Below are 21,686 nucleotides of genomic sequence, written 5' to 3'. Positions count from 1 at the left end.
CATTTTAGGTTGAGTAATTTCCTCAATAAGAAAACATGCATAAAATGAACAAGCAAGTTATCTGATGTTTCAAATGATTAAGTGCAAGCTGAGATAGCTTTGAAGTAGCTGCTACAGAATCCCCACGGGAGGATCTGTAGACAAATAATCAGCCTGGCCCATAGAAATAGATTTCTCCAACAAGGGGGAAAAAAATAGAACAACATGTCTTACAACTGGTACAGATACTTACAGTTTCAAATATCCCAAAAAATTGCAAAGAAAAAAAGAAATATTAATTTTCCAAGAATGTTCAGAAGTCTATTTATGTTAAGAAATAAGTTGGTTTAGGATATATTACAATTAATAAACAACTAATATTTAGCTGACATTTTTATTTTTTTACTTATTAAAAACACTGTTATAGATGCTTTATATGGATTTAACAGTGTTCTATGAAGTAAATGATCTATCACTTATATTAGAAATGATGAAACAGAAGCAGAAATAGTTGAGGCAACTTTGCTCTAGAGCATATGCTCTTAACCTCTGTGGTAAATGCTTCTTAAGGGATAATATCAATTTACTGAATGCTCACAATGTGTCAAGTATGTTGCTAAGCATTTTGTAGAATATCAGATTTTAAATGTATATGAATAAACCTAATCATTACATTTAAACTGTAACCTTGCATATATTCAGCTTACTTGGTAACACAGGAAAAAAAAAAAAAGCTATGCCCACCCCATTCCCTGTTGAATTTGCATTGAAACTCAAAGGTCTGCCCGAAAACCTTGTAGAAATAATTTTTGGTTATTTCACCAGCATGAGTCAGGCTTCTGGTTATGTTATCATCATGAGGAAGTGAAAATACACAAGTCAATTATACAACCTGCAACTACACAACCTGTAGTTGCACAACCTACTACTACACAACCTGGTTATTGTCTTTATACTAAACATTAAATTAATTTTATGTTACAGGGAAAAGTCATTGCATCAAATCATATAAATGTAAACATCACTATTCTTAAAAACTGCAAGCTTCATAGCATTTATAAATACAGATTAAAAAATTACACATGACCTAGAGTAGTATCTACATAGCATGCTGTTTTAAAAACATCAAATAGTGTTACAGAATGTCAAGCAATATTTCCTGTGGCCTGAGGGAATGCAATTTTCTAACTATGAAGGTCTCCATCTTCAGCATATAAACCTGAAGGTGCTTTTAGGGGACAGCAGTAAAAATGTGAGCTAGTGGGGCCTCTGAAGTATGCATTCATCTCAAATTGACAATTTATGGTCAGTAACATACTTCTCAATGTATCTCTCTACAGACTAAAAGTTGCTATTGAACTTACCCTCATATAAATGTGCTCTGCATGAAAACAGACAAATAGAAGTGTGTACCCCTTAGAACAAAATAAAACCACTGCGTATGATCATGGGATTTCTACAATATTAGCAGTCTTTGCACTACTCCACTACTTGACCAAATCTGAAGGCCACCAGAAGGCAGACGGAGCATTTCTGAAATGATATAATAACCTAATAGCTGACCCAAAAGTTTCACACACTGGGAAATTTGCCTGATTCACTGATATCACACACACAAAAAACCTCTCAGATTAGAGCAGAATCAACAAAATATATAAAACTCGATACAAGTAAAGAAAGTTTATAATACTTCAGTGTTTGAAATTACAGTAAGAGAATTAATGGATTTACTACATACACACACCCACACACACACACACACACAGTCACGGCAGAAAGGGGATGTAACGTTCAATTGGCATCCAAAGGTAATTCCGCTAAATGTTAAAAAGTATTAAATATACATTTCACAGAAAATTACATTTGTCCTTGACTTTTGCTTGTCTCTGATCCACATTATTAACACATCATAATACAATATAAATGCCACACATTGGAACTGTCCCAAGGCATCTAGTTATATGGAAGGAGGGACGCATTAACATTCACCGACTCATTTAATTTCGTCATCTGATAATTATTAAGTCCATTTATCAAGCCTCATAAGATTTACACAAACTGGGTAATTTTACCCTACTGTCACAGCCCAAGAAACAGTGTACATTTAAAACCAGAAGTTAGAAAATTACAGTTAGACCTACTAATATGTTTTTCTTTTTTTTCTTTTTTTTCTTTTTTTTTTTTTTTTTTTTGAGAAAGAGTCTCGCTCTGTCACCCAGGCTGGAGTGCAGTGGTGCAATCTCAACTCACTGCAACCTCCACCTTCTGAGCTCAAGTGATTTCTACCCCAGTCATCTGAGCAGCTGGGACTACAGGCACACACCACCAAGTCCATCTAAGTTTTTTAAATTTTCTGTAGAAACAGGGTACCCCTATAATGCCCAGGCTACTCTCAAACTCCTGGGCTCAAGCGACCCTCTCACCTAGGCCTCCCAAAGTGCTGAGATTATGGGAGCGAGCCACTGTGCCTGGTCTTACTGTTTTCCTGAATAATCTTATCTGAATGTGTCCAGCTTCCATAGCCCAAGAAGCAGCGTATGTTTAAGGTGAAATCTGCAGAATTGCAATCAGTCCCACTACTATTTTCTGAATTATCATTAGCGATAAAGTCCCACCACCAATCAACCATATGGGAGCCATGAAATAATTCTAACTTGAGACACACGATACATGCCTTAAGATAAGAAGAAAAACAGCACTAGGAGCCAGCTTTAGAGAAATCAATATCAATAGAAGTAGTGTGGGAGTGAAAGAGAATCAATTAGAAGAGTCACAATGAAACAGACAATGAATTTGAAAACAGGAGAGGAGTTTTTAATGAGGACAGATGGACTGGGAGAAAAGTCTTCTAGGTAGAAGATACAACACAAGGAAAGACACAGAGCCTGGAAATTGTGAGATCCATTTGGGAAAAGGCCGTCTTGTTTGATCAGAGCAGTAAGTATGAAATACAGAGAGGACACTGAAAGGAAGCACATCTCCAAAGGGAGACTAGAATTGTGTCACAAAGGCCTCAATTTAGGCTGAGGAGCCTGTGACTAATTTGAAAGATAATGGTGAGCCAGTGAAGCCTGTTGAGATGGGAAATAATGGGATTGAAGCATTGACTGAGAAAGACCTCACTGGCACCTCTACAAAAAATGGGCGAGGAAGGTTAAACAGTGGAGGACTGGAAAGGGGGAAATATGTGTTGGAAGATGTTACCATAGGTGGTCATAAAAAATAATTAACAAATAAAAGTCATTTCCATTTATGATACATAAAAATTAATGAGCCCCTAGCTTCTGGTCTGGCTTCTAGAGTACTTAATGTTGGTCTGTTAAAATTACTGCGATTTTTTTTTTTTTTTTGCTACTGTTAATTTGTTAATTTGCTTTTATTTTTTAGTCCAAGATATGAAGAACACACATGGTTAAAATCAGAAATAGCATGAAAATCCAAACTAAAGGGCTGGAATGCTCCTCTGATGTATGCTGAGGGTAGAAAAATAATAGTAATTAAAAAATAAAGTGCTGGAATACTTAAACAATTAGACATTTTCCATAGTACTATGGAATGAGGCCAGGCGCAGTGGCTCACTCCCGTAATCCCAGCACTTTGGGAGGCCGATCACGAGGTCAAGAGATCGAGACCATCCTGGTCAACATGATGAAACCCTATCTCTGCTAAAAATACAAAAATTAGCTGGGCGTGGTAGTGAGTGCCTATAGTTCCAGCTACTCGGGAGGCTGAGGCAGGAGAATCGCTTGAACCTGGGAGGCAGAGGTTGCAGTGAGCCAAGATCGCGACTGCACTCCAGCCTGGGTGACAGAGTAAGCCTCCATCTCAAAAAACAAAACAAAACAACAACAACAAAAAAAAAAACTGTGGAATGAAGTGTGAGCTCTAAAAACAAAAGAAAGTGATATTTACTAATTATCTGCTAGGTACCAGGCTTTACAACTTCCCTGAGAAGTATTGATAGTCACCATTTTACAGATAAGGTGACATATAACTAACATATATCAGGGAAGGGACCAGACCTCTCTGGCTGAAAAGTCATATCATCTTTTTTTTCCACCACACTACATTTGAACAAATGATAAACTGCAGGCTATAACCATTAGGGAGTTAGGAAATCAATATTGTGGGTCATGACCAGTATATAATTTACAATGGGATAAAATGTAAAATATCAAGTGAGCACTGATTATAATAAGGGTAACTAATATTTTATGAACTGTTAGTTTCATATATATGTGTTTGTGTGCATTTACTGGAACAGGATATAAAATATATTTACTATTTTAGAGAAGAGCAAAACAAATTGGAAATCTACTATATAGATACTATATACATAGATATTACTGTAGATAGTAATATCTATCTACAACATATAGATATTGCTCAGGTTACCTTTAGAAATAAATTGTAGTCTAATCAAAAATACTTCAATCCGTAGTAGCTAAAAAAAAAAATACTAACAGCAGTTGCTCTAGGTTTAGCATATGATGACAGAATTAATAAAATAGTCAATTAAATTATTCACTAAAGCTACAGTAAACAAAAATCAATAATTAACATCAATAGAAGTCTGAGCTTCCTACGTACTCCTCAGATATAGATGAAAATATTATTTTAAAAATAAAATAAATATAAATTAAAATAATGTAGCAATTTTACCTGTTTTCCAAATGATTTCTAAATTTATGTAGCTATTTTCTTAAAATGGTTAATTATCAATTCTCAAATAAAAGTATTAAAGATTAAAAAACAAAACTAATGGCAAGACTTCATTTAAAAAAAAATAAGAAGCATGATTCCAGTGTACTAATTACAGCATCCTGAGTTTGTTTTCTAGTCTATTATGCTAGGTTATGTGACCTTTGTCAAATTACTTAAGGCTTCTAATCCCCAAATATTCTTATATTAAAAGTGGGAATGATAATAATAACATATTTCATAAGGTAGATAAGGAGAAACCCTATGTAAAGTGCTGAGCAAGAATGCCAAGCTCTTAGAAAATGTTCAACAAATAGGATTGAAATTTTATTTCATGTATAATGCTCGGCATGATTAATTTATGCCAAAGCCAATTGTTGCTGCCAGTAAATTTCATAATTAAACTGAATGTGAGGCGGAATCGTAAAAGCTAAAGTTTGAGGATATTTCACCTTATTCCCGATTTTTCTCAATCTGCCAGTCCTTTCTTGTCTTCTTGCTCTCTGTGAACTTAAAAAAATTAAAAGCTCAATCTCACTTTGCTGCACTATTATGTTTTATATGATTATTTCCAAGCCTCTAACTGGCGAAGCCTTGATTCTCAGTCCTGAAGGATTAACGGTAGCACAGGGAGTGCAGAGAGATGCAATGTGACAAGGCCAGAGTTGCTAGGCCTGCAACATGACCAACGGTAGCTTAAAATTCCCTAAATGGGTTCAGATCACTGTGGTATGATAAATGTGTGGACTGCTTTATAAAGAATCACGTAACAGTGATTTATTTCTGGGGGGGGGGGAACAAAATGCCAACAGAATTAATTTGATGAAGTGACAAGAGAACACAGACTTTAGTTGTGGGTCACAAACGCTCTTCATCTTTCCGCTACTATATTTCCAAATGAGCAAAGGAATTGTGAAGTTGAAAACCACTCTCTTTGGGGAGAAAATTATGAATAAGAAGGCCAGAGCACCAGAGAGAACCTCCACCTGAACATCCACTCTCTTGAGACCACCTCCCTCCAATATTGTTTTCATCAGCAGTGCTTTCCTAGGGGGGAGAAAATGACGTATATCATGGTACAAAACCCTTATTGTGGTATCCGATCTTCCCTGCACATATATTCTTATTTATGTCAGTAAAATAAATCCAACATGAACAGGACAGCTTCGATGTTGAGAAATCCCTCCTGAGAAACTCTGGGCAGATTTTTCTCTCTTAAGAAGCTTAGAGCTGATATGGCTTTGATAGATACAATTCCAATTTTTGATTTAATTCAATAAACTTAATTGAGAACTTGTTATGTGCTGGGCACTGGTTTATCTTTGAGTTCTCAATTCCAGGTTTAAGAATAATTATTAACATTAGGATGTGGGGTCAGAGGGATGAGTACAATACAAGTCATGTCCTTAGTAATCCATGTCACTGTGTAGGCAGAGTTGAATTAACTACTATAGTTAGGCAAGTGTCACATGCAACCCTTTCAATGATCCTTTGCCACCCATCCTTGAACCCCTTGATCTGCGTGTCCAGCCAAGGTTGATGATCCTTCCACAATAAGAACAATTCTTCACTCTAGTGCGTGTCTTTCCCTTTTAGAAACTCTATGAAAATCCCATAAGGTAGGAACCAACAAAGTCTAAGACACCATCAGTGGGAGTGATTAATCATGGGAACTGTCAACTTAAAACTTCCAAGTAAAAGAAACTCATTTTACTGACCTACAAGTGGGAGAGTAATTTTAAGGCTGGAAGCTAGACCCTTCAGTATCCAGAAAAATTCCAAGACCTGATATGTAAGCTGTGGCCAAAGAAATAGATCACAGGCAATACAAAAATTGTGAACTTCATGGCAATTGCTCCAGTCCCACCAGCTCCACATACCTAAATCATGAAGGCTTGATAGGTAGGTATGCTCATCTCCTACACCCTCTATTTCTTTCTCATCTGCAGAAGAAAGGGATGGAGCTTTGCTCATGTCTAATTCTACTTTATCTTCTTATTTCAAAAATATTGCTGTAAACTCAGAAAGGAGGCTCAGAACCCTTACTTCCCCTCACACTATTTGCTGCTACAGTTCAACTATGTACGCCTGAGTAGCCCTAAAAAGTAACCAAAATATTATGGTAAATCAATTCCACCAAACTTGAGTCATTAAAATTAGTCACGGATACCTTTAATTAGCATCTTACCTTTAATGGCTCATGGCAATGTAAGAACTCAGGCCCTGGAGGACACAGCACAGCAATTTGCTTACTGATTCTGCACTTATAACAACAGAATGTTGGGCAATCATTTAACTCTAAACTCAATTTCTTCATCTACAAATCAGAGATAATAATAACTCATATGTTTGTAAATAAAGAACAGGGTGCAATGCCTAGCACACAACATACATTTAACAAATATTTATCATTGATAAATTAGTAGAATGGTATAATAAGAGGAGTGAGAATTTAGACGTTGATGATCTGGGCTCAAAATTACAATCTGCTGGTGATTCTCTGAGCCTCAGTTTTTTGTTTTTTTTTTTTTTTTTTTGAGATGGAGTCTCTCTGTGTCTACCAGACTGCAGTGCAGTGGCACAATCTTGGCTCACTGCAAGCTCCGCCTCCCAGGTTCACACCATTCTTCTACCTCAGCCTCCCAAGTAGCTGGGACTACAGGTGCCCGCCACCATGCCTGGCTATTTTTTTGTATTTTTAGTAGAGACAGGGTTTCACCATGTTAGCCAGGATGGTCTCAATCTCCTGACCTCGTGATCCACCTACCTCGGCCTCCAGATTTTTTATGTCTAAATCAAGAATAGTATCACCTCCTTCTAAGGAGAATAATAATCTGATTAATGATTAATTAAGGAGAATATAAATCTGATAATATTCTTAGCTGTTGTGAAAATTAAACAAGAAAATGAGCATTATTGAACCTAACACAGTTTTGGCACATAGCTTATGCAAAATCAGATTGACACACTTTGGTTTAACTTCATTAGCCACCAAAATATTTGTGAAGGTAACTGCAAACCAAATCCACAAATAGAATAAGACAAACAGAACAGTATTATTAATTGATCTGGCCATGGTTAATTCCAAGTAACAAAGAAAATGGGAAACATAAAACAGAAAAAAATCCAGTCTCTAAAACGAACATGAACCCAAAATCATGAGATGGTCAGCAAGGCTGTACGGCAGTACAGTGAACCATCCAGAGAGAGTGAGCATGGTGCTCCCAGTGACCTTGAGAAAAATCGCTTATGTAATGAAGGCACAAAGCATGGCATACATTTGAATCTAGTTGAGAGAGAAATAGAGGTTAGGGCCATAGAGCACTCATTTTGTTCCTTCAGAGGAGAGTAGAAGTAAAGTACAGTGTCATTGCCTGGCAATTGCAAAAAATAGAGGCAGCCTATTTACAATATTTGAAAGTTACATGGAAATTCACTCCTTAATTCTCTCTCAAGATCTCACATTATATTCCTGAAAGCAACCTTAGTTTCCACGATGTCCTCCTTCTCTGCTTCTTTCTTCTCCTCCTACTCCTCCAGCCCCCTCTCCTCCTCATTTTTGTTCTTCTATCATTTGCAGAGGCAGCTGTAGTAGTTTGTAAACTAGCAATGGAGCAGACGATTTAAAAGGGAGTGAAAAATGAAGGCATTTCAGCTGGGCACAGAGGCTTTCGCCTGTAATTCCAGCAGTTTGGGAGGCCTAGGTGGGCAGATCACTTGAGGTCAGGATGTCAAGACCAGCCTGGCCAACATGGTGAAACTCCATCTCTACTAAAAATACAAAATTAGCCAGGAGTGGTGGCGGGCACCTGTAATCCCAGGTATTGGGGAGGCTGAGGCAGGAGAATCACTTGAACCCAGGCGGTGAGGTTGCAGTGAGCTGTGATCATGCCATTGCACTCCAGCCTGGGCAAAAGAATAAGACTCTGTCTTTAAAAAAGAAAGAAAAAAAAGAAGAAGAGGGGTTGGGAGCAAGATGGCCGAATAGGAAGAGCTCCAGCCTCCAGCTCCCAGCGCGAGTGACACAGAAGACAGGTGATTTCTGCATTATCAACTGAGGTACCGGGTTCATCTCACTGGGGAGTGCCGGACAGTTGGCGCTGGTCTGCGGATGCCGCCCGACCTGCAAGAGCTGAAGCAGGGCAAGGCATCGCCTCACCTGGGAAGCAAAAGGGGGAAGGGAATCCCTTTTCCTAGCCAAGGGAAACTGAGACACACAACACCTGGAAAATCGGGTAACTCCCACCCTAATACTGCGCTTTACCAATGGTCTTAGCAAATGGCACACCAGGAGATTATATCCCACACCTGGCCCAAAGCATCCCACACCCACAGAGCCTCCCTCATTGCTAGCACAGCAGTCTGAGATCTAACTGCAAAGCGGCAGCGAGGCTGGGGGAGGGGCGCCCACCATTGCTGAGGCTTAAGTAGGTAAACAAAGCCTCCAGGAAGCTCAAACTGGGTGGAGCCCACCTCAGCTCAAGGAGGCCTGCCTGTCTCTGTAGACTCCACCCCTGGGTGGAGTCTGACAGCTGTCTGACACCTTTGAGGAGGGCAGCGGATCTCCCAGCATGGAGGTTGAGATCTGAGAACGGACAGACTGCCTGCTCAAGTGGGTCCCTGACCCCTGAGTAGCCTAACTGGGAGACGTCCCCCACTAGGTGCAGACTGACACCTCACACCTCACAGGGCAGGGTACACCCCTGATACAAAGCTTCCAGAGCAAGAATCAGACAGCAGCACTCGCTGTTCAGCAATATTCTATCTTCTGCAGCCTCTGCTGCTGATACCCAGGCAAACAGGGTCTGGAGTGGACCTCAAGCAATCTCCAACAGACCTACAGCTGACGGTCCTGACTGTTAGAAGGAAAACTAACAAACAAAGGACACCTACACCAAAACCCTATCAGTACGTCACCAGCATCAAAGTCCAAAGGCAGATAAAACCACAAAGATGGGGAAAAAGCAGGGCAGAAAAGCTGGAAATTCAAAATATCAGAGCGCATCTCCCCCTCCAAAGGAACGCAGCTCATCGCCAGCAATGGATCAAACCTGGACAGAGAATGACTTTGACGAGTTGAGAGGATAAGGCTTCAGTCGATCAAACTTCTCAGAGCTAAAGGAGGAACTAAATACCCAGCGCAAAGAAACTAAAAATCTTGAAAAAAGAATGGAAGAATGGATAACTAGAATAATCAATGCAGAGAAGGCCATAAACGAACTGACAGAGATAAAAACCATGACACGAGAGATACGTGACAAATGCACAAGCTTCAGTAACCGACTCGATCAACTGGAAGAAACAGTATCAATGATGGAAGATCAAATGAATAAAATGAAGTGAGAAGTCTAGAGAAAAAAAAGGAAAAAGAAATGAATAAAGCCTTCAAGAAATATGGGATTATGTGAAAAGACCAAATCTACATCTGATTGGTGTGCCTGAAAGTGAGAGGGAAAATGGAACCAAGTTGGAAAACACTCTGCAGGATATCATCCAGGAGAACTTCCCCAACCTAGTAAAGCAGGCCAACATTCAAATTCAGGAAATACAAAGAACGCCACAAAGATACTCCTCGAGAAGAGCAACTCCAAGACACATAATTGTCAGATTCACCAAAGGTGAAATGAAGGAAAAAATGTTAAGGGCAGCCAGAGAGAAAGGTCGGGTTACCCACAAAGGGAAGCCCGTCAGACTAACAGCAGATCTCTCGGCAGAAACTCTCCAAGCCAGAAGAGAGTGGGGGCCAATATTCAACATTCTTAAAGAAAAGAATTTTCAACCCAGAATTTCATATCCAGCCAAACTAAGTTTCATAAGTGAAGGAGAAATAAAATCCTTTACAGATAAGCAAATGCTTAGAAATTTTGTCACCACCAGGCCTGCACTACAAGAGATCCTGAAGGAAGCACTAAACATGGAAAGGAACAACCGGTACCAGCCATTGCAAAAACATGCCAAAATGTAAAGACCATCGATGCTAGGAAGAAACTGCATAAACTAACAAGCAAAATAACCAGCTAATATCACAATGACAGGATCAAGTTCACACATAACAATATTAACCTTAAATGTAAATGGACTAAATGGTCTAATTAAAAGACACAGACTGGCAAATTCGATAAAGAGTCAAGACCCATCAGTTTGCTGTATTCAGGAGACCCATCTCACATGCAGAGACACACATAGGCTCAAAATAAAGGGATGGAGGAAGATCTACCAAGCAAATGGAGAACAAAAAAAAGCAGGGGTTGCAATCCTAGTCTCTGATAAAACAGACTTTAAACCATCAAAGATCAAAAGAGACAAAGAAGGCCATTACACAATGGTAAAGGGATCAATTCAACAGGAAGAGCTAACTATCCTAAATATCTATGCGCCCAATATAGGAGCACCCAGATTCATAAAGCAAGTCCTTAGAGACTTACAAAGAGACTTAGACTCCCATACAATAATAATGAGAGTTCAACACCCCACTGTCAACATTAGAAAGATCAACAAGACAGAAAGTTAACAAGGATATCCAGGAATTGAACTCAACTCTGCATCAAGCAGACCTAATAGACATCTACAGAACTCTCCACCCCAAATCAACAGAATATACATTCTTCTCAGCACCACGTCGCACTTATTCCAAAATTGACCACATAGTTGGAAGTAAAGCACTCCTCAGCAAATGTAAAAGAACAGAAATTATAACAAACTGTCTCTCAGACCACAGTGCAATCAAACTAGAACTCAGGACTAAGAAAATCAATCAAAACCACTCAACTACATGGAAACTGAACAACCTGCTCCTGAATGACTACTGGGTACATAACGAAATGAAAGCAGAAATAAAGATGTTCTTTGAAACCAATGAGAACAAAGATACAACATACCAGAATCTCTGGGACACATTTAAAGCAGTGTGTAGAGGGAAATTTATAGCACTAAATGCCCACAAGAGAAAGCTGGAAAGATCTAAAATTGACACCTTAACATCGCAATTAAAAGAACTAGAGAAGAAAGAGCAAACACATTCAAAAGCTAGCAGAAGGCAAGAAATAACTAAGATCAGAGCAGAACTGGAGGAGATAGAGACACAAAAACCCTCGAAAAAAATCAGTGAATCCAGGAGCTGGTTTTTTGAAAAGATCAACAAAATTGATAGACAGCTAGCAAGACTAATAAAGAAGAAAAGAGAGAAAAATCAAATAGATGCAATAAAAAATGATAAAGGGGATATCACCACTGACCGCACAGAAATACAAACTACCATCAGATAATACTATAAACACCTCTACGCAAATAAACTAGAAAGCCTAGAAGAAATGGATAATTTCCTGGACACTTACACTCTCCCAAGACTAAACCAGGAAGAAGTTGAATCCCTGAATAGACCAATAGCAGGCTCTGAAATTGAGGCAATAATTAATAGCCTACCAAGCAAAAAAAGTCCAGGACCAGACGGATTCACAGCCGAATTCTACCAGAGGTACAAGGAGGAGCTGGTACCATTACTTCTGAAACTATTCCAATTAATAGAAAAAGAGGGAATCCTCCCTAACTCATTTTATGAGGCCAACATCATCCTGATATCAAAGCCTCGCAGAGACACAACAAAAACAGAGAATTTTAGACCAATATTCCTGATGAACATATATGCAAAAATCCTCAATAAAATACTGGCAAACCGAATCCAGCAGCACATCAAAAAGCTTATCCACCATGATCAAGTGGGCTTCATCCCTGGGATGCAAGGCTGGTTCAACATACCCAAATCAATAAACGTAATCCAGCATATAAACAGAAACAAAGACAAAAACCGCATGATTATCTCAATAGATGCAGAAAAGGCCTTTGACAAAATTCAACAGCCCTTCATGCTAAAAACTCTCAATAAATTCGGTATTGATGGAACATATCTCAAAATAATAAGAGCTATTTATGACAAACCCACAGCCAATATCATACTGAATGGGCAAAAACTGGAAGCATTCCCTTTGAAAACTGGCACAAGACAGGCATGCCCTCTCTCACCACTCCTATTCAACATAGTGTTGGAAGTTCTGGCTAGGGCAATCAGGCAAGAAAAAGAAATAAAGGGTATTCAGTTAGGAAAAGAGGAAGTCAAATTATCCCTATTTGCAGATGACAGGATTGTATATTTAGAAAACCCCATCATCTCAGCCCAAAATCTCCTTAAGTTGATAAGAAACTTCAGCAAAGTCTCACGATACAAACTTAATGTGCAAAAATCACAAGCATTCTTATTATACACCAGTAACAGACAGAGAGCCAAATCATGAATGAACTTCCATTCACAATTGCTTCAAAGAGAATAATATATCTAGGAATCCAACTTACAAGGGATGTAAAGGACCTCTTCTTTTTTTTTTTTTTTTTTTTTTTTGAGGCGGAGTCTCGCTCTGTCGCCCAGGCTCTGGAGTGCAGTGGCGCGATCTCGGCTCACTGCAAGCTCCGCCTCCCGGGTTCCCGCCATTCTCCTGCCTCAGTCTCCCGAGTAGCTGGGACTACAGGCGCCGCCACCACTCCCGGCTAATTTTTTTTTTTGTATTTTTAGTGGAGACGGGGTTTCATTGTGTTAGCCAGGATGGTCTCGATCTCCTGACCTCGTGATCCGGCCGTCTCGGCCTCCCAAAGTGCTGGGATTACAGGCTTGAGCCACCACGCCCGGCCATAAAGGACTTCTTCAAGGAGAACTAGAAACCAGTGAAATAAAAGTGAAATAAAAGAGAACACAAAAAAAATGGAACAACATACCATGCTCATGGATAGGAAGAATCAGTATTGTGAAAATGGCCATACTGCCCAAAGTAATTTATAGATTCAATGCCATTCCCATCAAGCTACCAATGACTTTCTTCACAGAACTGGAAAAAACTGCTTTAAAGTTCATATGGATCCAAAAAAGAGCCCACATTGCCAAGACAATCCTAAGTCAAAAGAACAAAGCTGGAGGCATCACACTACCTGACTTCAAACTATACTACAAGGCTACAGTAACCAAAACAGCATGGTACTGGTACCAAAACAGAGATATAGACCAATGGAACAGAACAGAGTCCTCAGAAATAATACCACACATCTACAGCCATCTGATCTTTGACAAAGCTGACAAAAACAAGAAATGGGGAAAGGATTCCCTATTTAATAAATGATGCTGGGAAAATTGGCTAGCCATAAGTAGAAAGCTGAAACTGGATCCTTTCCTTACTCCTTATACGAAAATTAATTCAAGATGGATTAGAGACTTAAATGTTAGACCTAAAACCATAAAAACCCTAGAAGAAAACCTAGGTAATACCATTCAGGACGTAGGCATGGGCAAAGACTTCATGTCTAAAACACCAAAAGCAACAGCAACAAAAGCGAAAATTGAAAAATGGGATCTAATTAAACTAAAGAACATCTGCACAGCAAAAGAAACTACCATCAGAGTGAACAGACAACCTATAGAATGGGAGAAAATTTTTGCAATCTACTCATCTGACAAAGGGCTAATATCCAGAACCTGCAAAGAACTCAAACAAATTTACGAGAAAAAAACAACCCAATCAAAAAGTGGGCAAAGGATATGAACAGACATTTCTCAATAGAACACATGCATACAGCCAACAGATACATGAAAAAAATGCTCGTCATCACTGGCCATCAGAGAAATGCAAATCAAAACCACAATGAGATACCATCTCACACCAGTTAGAATGGCAATCATTAAAAACTCAGGAAACAACAGGTGCTGGAGAGGATGTGGAGAAATAGGAAGACTTTTACACTGTTGGTGGGATTGTAAACTGGTTCAACCATTGTGGAAAACAGTATGGCGATTCCTCAGGGATCTATAACTAGAAATACCATATGACCCAGCCATCCCATTACTGGGTATATACCCAAAGGATTATAAATTATGCTGCTATAAAGACACATGCACACGTATGTTTATTGCGGCACCACTCACAATAGCAAAGACTTGGATCAACCCAAATGTCCATCAGTGACAGACTGTTTTAAGAAAATGTGGCACATATACATCATGGAATACTATGCAGCCATAAAAAAGGATGAGTTAGTGTCCTTTGTAGGGACATGGGTGCTGCTGGAAACCATCATTCTCAGCAAACTTTTGCAAGAACAGAAAACCAAACACCACATGTTTTCACTCATAGGTGGGAATTGAACAATGAGATCACTTGGACGTGGGAAAGGGAACATCACACACTGGGGCCTATTATGGGGAGGGGGGAGGAGGGAGGGATGGCACTGGGAGTTTTAACTGATGTAAATGACAAGTTGATGGGTGCTGACGAGTTGATGGGTGCAGCACACCAACATGGCACATGTATACATATGTAACAAACCTGCACGTTGTGCACATGTACCCTAGAACTTAAAGTATTAAAAAAAAAAAAAAGAATTAAAAAAAAGGAAAGAAAGAATATCCAAAAGTCAGGAGGGCAGACAAAGTCTCTAGCTCTAAAAACAAAACCAGAAAGCTGGTATATTTTGGAGAAATTATGAAATATTTTTTCAAAAAGATATCATTTGTGCCAATCATATGTAGAAACAGATGCTTCCACAAATATTGGAAAAAAATACAAGCACCCACACTGTTTATATCCTTTACTTCCTTCTTTGGCTGTATGACCAATCAAAATAGCCCCATGCTAAACCAAAGCAGTGTCCATCACATTTACATGTGGACAGTTAATATGCCTATGACAGAAATCATTAAAATGTCAAAAAATGAATGTGAGATGCATCAGGATGAAGAAATACATAATGATGGCAGTGAGGTCTAATGACCAGCAGGTTCGGATTTATAAAACCACTCTCTCCTGATTAAACTACTAATTGTTGGTGGTTTAGAGCATTTCAATCTTTACTACTGAAGACGGATTCATAAAATGGATGCAACTGTCAAAAGGTTTAAACATTTTGGAGGCAATCATAAGAACGCCAATTAAAAAGTATTTCATAGTGAGAATACATCTGCCTGAACACCAATATGGGGTAATTCTGCTTGTAGTAAACCTGAGAACAGTGAAAGTGTAGTTATGTAGTTATCAATTTGAGACTCAGGGAGCTATATGATTTTAGAATATGAGTTAAAGATTAATCTAAAAAGGCTCAGTGAACTTTCCATGGTTTCTTCCACTTTATAGCTGTATTCATTTCCTACTACTGATGTGACAAATTGCCACAAATGTAGTAATTTAAAGCAATACACATTTACTATCTTACAGTTCTGGAAATCAGAAGTCTAAAATGGGTCTCACTGAGCTACAATTAAGACTGGGCTGGGCTTCCTTCCTGTTCCTTTTGGAGGATCTATAAGAGAGTCTGTTTTCTTGGCTTTTCCAGCTTCTAGGGACTGACCTTGATCCTTGGCTCATGTTCCTCTTTCATCTTCAAAGTCAGCAATCACATAATCACAACTCCTGTCCCTATCTTTCATTTATAAGTACCCTTATAAAATATTGGGTCCACCAGGATAATCCAGAATTTTTTCCTAATTTTAAGATCCTTACCTTCATCATATTGGCAGAGTCCCTTTTGCCATGTGAGGTAGCATATTCAGAGGTTCCAGAGATTAGGACACTGGCATCTTTGGGGCAGGGCCAGCATTCTGCCTATCACAATACCCCACATAACAACATTGTAGAAATGCTAAGGTGCTCTGCATTTTAGGATTTTTTTCTCCAACTCGCCCAGCAACTGATATTCCAGCTGAAGAACAGGAGTAAGTAATATTTCATTTGAAATTTCACATAACCCGTAACCTTGAAGACTGTATACTGAGTGTGCTCCAGGCTGGCAGATTATAAAACAGGATCTTTAAAGAAAAGAAGCTGGAATTCTTAACACAATCAAAAGATGTTCCATCACAATGAAACAGCCAACTCATACACACATCAAAAACCTGGGCATACATAAGTAGAGATCACATGAACAAGCAGTTCAGGGAATAAAAGGAATAATTTTTCTGAGTGCAAAATATAAATTTTGAGGCATACACCAGCTTTGTACCAAGAAAGAAAGGAGCCATGCTTTCATATATACCTCGTTCTTAACTGGCCTATGCTATGGATGTGTATGTTCCCCCAAAATTCATATCTTGAAATCCTAATACCCAAGGTGATGCTATTAAAAGTTGGGGCTTTTGGGGAGGTAATTAGGATATGAATGGGATTAGTGCCCTTATAAAAGAGGCTCCAGAGAGCTCTGTTACCTCCTCTACCCATGTGAGAATACAGTAAGAAGGTCCATCTACGAACCAGGAAGTGGGCCCTCCCCAAAAGTGTCTGAAGTTGCCATGATCTTGGACTTCCAAGTCCCTAGAATTGTAAGAAATAAATTTCTGTTGTTTAGAAGCTACCCAGATAATGGTAACTTGTTATAGCAGCCTGAATGAACTAAGACAGTCTGATCTGGGCAACAGAGGCACTCATCTTCTGTTAATCATATAAAACGAAAGCTCTGTTTTCTCATCAATCCATAAATAAGGATTTTAAAAGGTACATTATTTCAGCTGGTGTATTAGCTTGTTCTCACACTGCTAATAAAGACATACCTGAGGCTGGGCAATTTATAAAGAAAAAGAGGTTTAATGGAATCTCGGTTCCACATGGCTGGGGAGGCCTCACAATCATGGTGGAAGGCAAAGGAGAAGCAAAGGCACATCTTACATGGTGGCAGGCAAGAGGGCTTGTGCAGGAGAACTCCTCTTTATAAAGCCATCAGATCTTGTGAGACTTATTATAAGAACAGCATGGTAAAGACCTGCACCCATGATTCAATTACCTCCCACTGGGTTCCCTCCATGACATGGGGGAATTATAGGGGTTACAATTCAAGATGAAATTTGGGTGGGGACACAGACAAACTGTATCAGGTGGGTTTTGTGGATTGGAAGGAAAAGATGCACACATCTGTGATAGGTTCCTGACTGATTTAGACAACAAAACACATCAGAAGCAGAGTGGTTACACTAAGGAAGAGTGTGCACTGTGCACACTGGCATAGTTTTTCCCAGGTTCTTGGTTCTGGAGCCATCCAGTTGGCCTGACACTCCCCAACCAAGCAGTCTTGCAAGAATGCCCTTCAACTCAAGTTGCCATCATCATCACATTAGAATCTCAATGACAATCTATGTCTACCACTCCCAAGCTATGTTCAACTTTCGGGATAGCTCGAGGTAGTTTGCAGTTTCAATATTTGATTGCATTACATTCCTTTTCATTATGTTATATCTTTGCAAAGCTGGGTTCATAGCCATTGCTGTAATAAAATGTGCTTCATGAAAATCAATGCAGACAGGGAATCAGGTAGCAGTGTCCAATCTAATTCCAATGTATGTGAAGTCATTCTGGGCCCAAAAGGAGGATATATCCCATTAGTAAGCAATGGTGGTTATTTAAGAAAAAAAAATTTATTTCAATTTGTGTGTTTTTTTTAAAGATATATATTTTTTCAAATTATGTTAGTACATAAATTCTTATTCACTTGTTTCACCCTACCTACCTAATGAATACTACTACTTAATGTTGAGTATTCTCTTTGGCCTAGGGGTGTGATGAAAATATTACAAATATACTACGGGCACTATGAACCAGGATCTATGCTCTTCCATTTAAAGGAATATTTATAAACATTGGTTCTCCTGGTTCATTAAGCAAACCCAATACTCAGAAGGCCACATTCTCCCCCATTTGTTAGAGGAAAAAAGATGCACTACCCAAGTGCCCTGGAAAAAATCTTTGTCCTGCTTTCCTGAAAATCCACTCCCCATAAAACCATACACAGAAAAACTGTCTTTGCTTTGGCTACTCTATTAGTCAGAGCTCTCCAGAGAAAGAAAACCCATAGGCGAGATAGATAGATAGATAGATAGATAGATAGATAGATAGATAGATAGATAGATAGATGAAAATTTATTATAAAGAATTAGCTCATAGGATTATGGAGACTGCGAAGTTCCAAAATCTGCCATCTATAAGCTGGAGATCCAGAGAAGAGCTAATGGTGTAATTCCAGTTCAAGTCTGAAGGCCTGATAACCAGGATGGTATAAATACCAGTTCCAGGGCAGGGAAGACCAATGTCCCAGATCAACCAGCAGGCAGGAAGAGAAAGGGACAAATTCTTAATTCTTCCCCCTTTGGTATTTTTGTTCTATTCATGCCCTCAGTGAATTGGATGATGCCCACTCACAACCTGCTTTACTGAGTCCATTTATTCTAATGGTGTTCTCAACCTAAAACACCTTCACAGTAACACCCAGAAACAATGTTTTGTCCAGGCACCCCATGATACAGTCAAGTTGACATAAAATTAACCATTTCAGCTGCCAAGCATCTGAAGCTTCTTCCTCTTTTGAGATACCCCCACTATAAGAAGACATACTGGGGCCGGGCATGGTAGCTCACACCTGTAATCCCGGTACTTTGGGAGGCCAAGGCTAGTGGATCACTTGAGGTCAGGAGTTCAAGACCAGCCTGGCCAACATGGTGAAACCCTGCCTCTAGTAAAAAAAAAAAGAAAACCATGAAAATTAGCCAGGCGTGATGGTTGGCGCCTGTAGTCCCAGCAACTAGGGAACTGAGACAGGAGAATCGGTTGAACCCGGCAGGTAGAGGTTGCAGTGAGCCGAGATTGCACCACTACACTTCAGCCTGCGCAACAGAGCGAGACTCCATCTGAATGAAAGAAACGGAGGGAGGGAGGGAGGGAGGGAAGGAAAGAAAGAAGGAAGGGAGGGAGGGAGAGAGGGAGGGAGGGAGGCAGGGTGGGAGGGAGGGAAGGAAGGAAGGAAGAGAGGGAGGGAGGGAGGGAGGAAGGAAGGGAGGGAGGAGAGAGAGAGAGAGAGAGAGAGAGAGCGAGAGAGAGCGAGAAAGAAAGAAAGAAAGAGAGAGAGAGAAAGAAAGAACGGACATACATATTGGGAGATGATCACATTCCAGTTAGAAGCTAAATGAGCCGACTACTTACTTTCCCAGCCTCTTTGCAGCTTGGTTACCAACGGCTGATACATGTTCAGCCAATGAGATGCACTGTCCCCAGGGCTCTGAATTCGGATCCAAACAAACAGATATTAAGGAGCAGTATTTACATAGTGGCAACACAGGCAGTTGCAACACTCAGGTGCAGTAGGTAGGAGTAGGGTAGGGTGTTCACAACACTACTCCCTTGCCTGCCTGGCCTGCTTTGGCTTTGTCCGTGCCATCATCCAAGACTGACTGTCCTATCTCCCTGCTGGACTCAAAATCTTTCAAAAAATTCATTTCTTCCTCCTTAAATCATCTGCAGTACTTTTCTATCACTTGTGAAAAAGCCATGATGTGCATAGCTCCCCAAATGCAATCTTCTTTCTACACAAGGTTCATAAACTTTCCAATGTGATAAAGTTACATATAATAACTCACAAATATAACTTAAGCAAGTAAATCGCCTGCAGACAATAAAATTCATTTTTAATAAAGCATCTTTCTAATCCCTTCACCCCCAATTATCATTTACAAGGAACGAAAATACAGACAAGACATCCGACCTGGAACACCTCATACTTTCAGAGTTAAGAAACAGAAGAAGTGGTTTCTGTCTTCCCTTCACACATTCCCTTTGTCTGCAGTGGCAAGGCAGTGCCCATTGCTGATATATCTGGTTAGTTCATTTAGAATAAGACTTAAATCACTTGCATTTTATGGGTAAAGCTGACATAACCTTAAGTAGAGCAATATGAAATGTGCCACTGAAAGGTATGAAATTGACATTTCATGTCCAATTTAGATACAGCTAGATGACCTCAGTCTAAAGGAGCCATTTTAAATAAGGGCCAGAGTTTTATTTTTTGACAGATGGGTGCCCTGGCTAGAGAATTTATTTAGGTTATATCTGAACTAAAGTGTGATCTACACAATTATTTTGATTCAATGGCTCTAGATACTGGGAAAATATTTTCCTGCTCCTAGATTCTAATTTTTTATGTCACAAATGTCCTATTTAAGAACTGTGGGGTTTTGTTTTGTTTTGTTTGCATTTCAACAATCATATAAAACTGGATGGCATGCAACCAGTTTTTCAAACTAATAATCTCTCTATTTTCATCTTTACTTATTGCATGTTGTTGGATAAGAACAGACTTTATAATTAATGACTTTCCACAGTACACTAATACAAAAGTAAACAGAATCAATTCTTTTGAGTGGTATCTGTAATTACAAATAGCATAAACTGTGTTGTCCCTATTTATACAACTGGAATACCCTTGGATTTGTTTGATTTTTTTCTTTTATTTTAAACCCAGGAAGCAAGCAATGTAACCATTTAATTGTCTAAGATGTATACTCTCAAAACCAATTATCACGTCGCTTCTCAAATAAAACAACTTTCTGAATATGAAATATGCTTTAAACCAAGCATTACCAGAGACAGCCTTTGCATTTTTGTCAACTTCTCCAAAACACAAACAAGAATGGAAGAGTATCACCAAGATATACACAGAGCCCAAATAATAGAGTACGAAACATTAATTAATTAGTTATTAGTTGGCTATATCACTTACTAATTGGACAGTTTCTCCTAATAATTCAGTGTATCTTTTAGTAATTTGTTCAGTCATTAGTGAAAGAAACAACACAAACTAGTATAACCCAAAAAGAAATTTAATAGTTTACATAACAGAATACTGAGACAACCTTGCTTCAGGTACAGGTTCATCCAGGAGCACAAATGATATAACGTCTCTCAACTCTGGTCTTCATTGAATTAACTACATTTTGAAAAGGTCCCTTTCTATAGTATGGCAAAATTATGGCCAAGAACTTGGGATTACACCCTTACACCTCCAAATACAAAAGTAAAGAAAGAAAAGAGCCTCAGAATTAGCATCAGCAGATCTGACTAGATTGACCTGGGGTCATGAGCCCACATCTGGATAAGACTTATGGCCAAATGCCTCTGAGAGGCTATGTCTGTATCACAAACCCAACCCTACAACCAGGATGA

General features: G+C 39.2%; 1 protein-coding gene and 1 long non-coding RNA gene across 3 annotated transcripts in view; one reads left to right on the top strand and one right to left on the bottom strand.

The window, feature by feature from the left end:
* The window catches only part of CNTN4 (contactin 4), a 975,901-nt gene that overhangs the window by 916,855 nt on the left and 37,360 nt on the right, over positions 1-21,686 (bottom strand). The gene's annotated exons all lie outside the window — the stretch shown is intronic.
* Positions 6,471-21,686, top strand: part of LOC144339537 (uncharacterized) — a 41,356-nt gene continuing 26,140 nt past the window's right edge. The window contains exon 1 of the long non-coding RNA XR_013414565.1: positions 6,471-6,582. This is a non-coding gene — a long non-coding RNA (uncharacterized LOC144339537). The remainder of the gene's footprint in view (positions 6,583-21,686) is intronic.

The sequence above is a fragment of the Macaca mulatta genome, chromosome 2 (genome assembly GCF_049350105.2).
Source record: "Macaca mulatta isolate MMU2019108-1 chromosome 2, T2T-MMU8v2.0, whole genome shotgun sequence".
Lineage (NCBI taxonomy): Eukaryota > Metazoa > Chordata > Mammalia > Primates > Cercopithecidae > Macaca > Macaca mulatta.
Note: the sequence above shows the minus strand (reverse complement) of the source record. Positions and strands in the feature narration are given on the sequence as shown.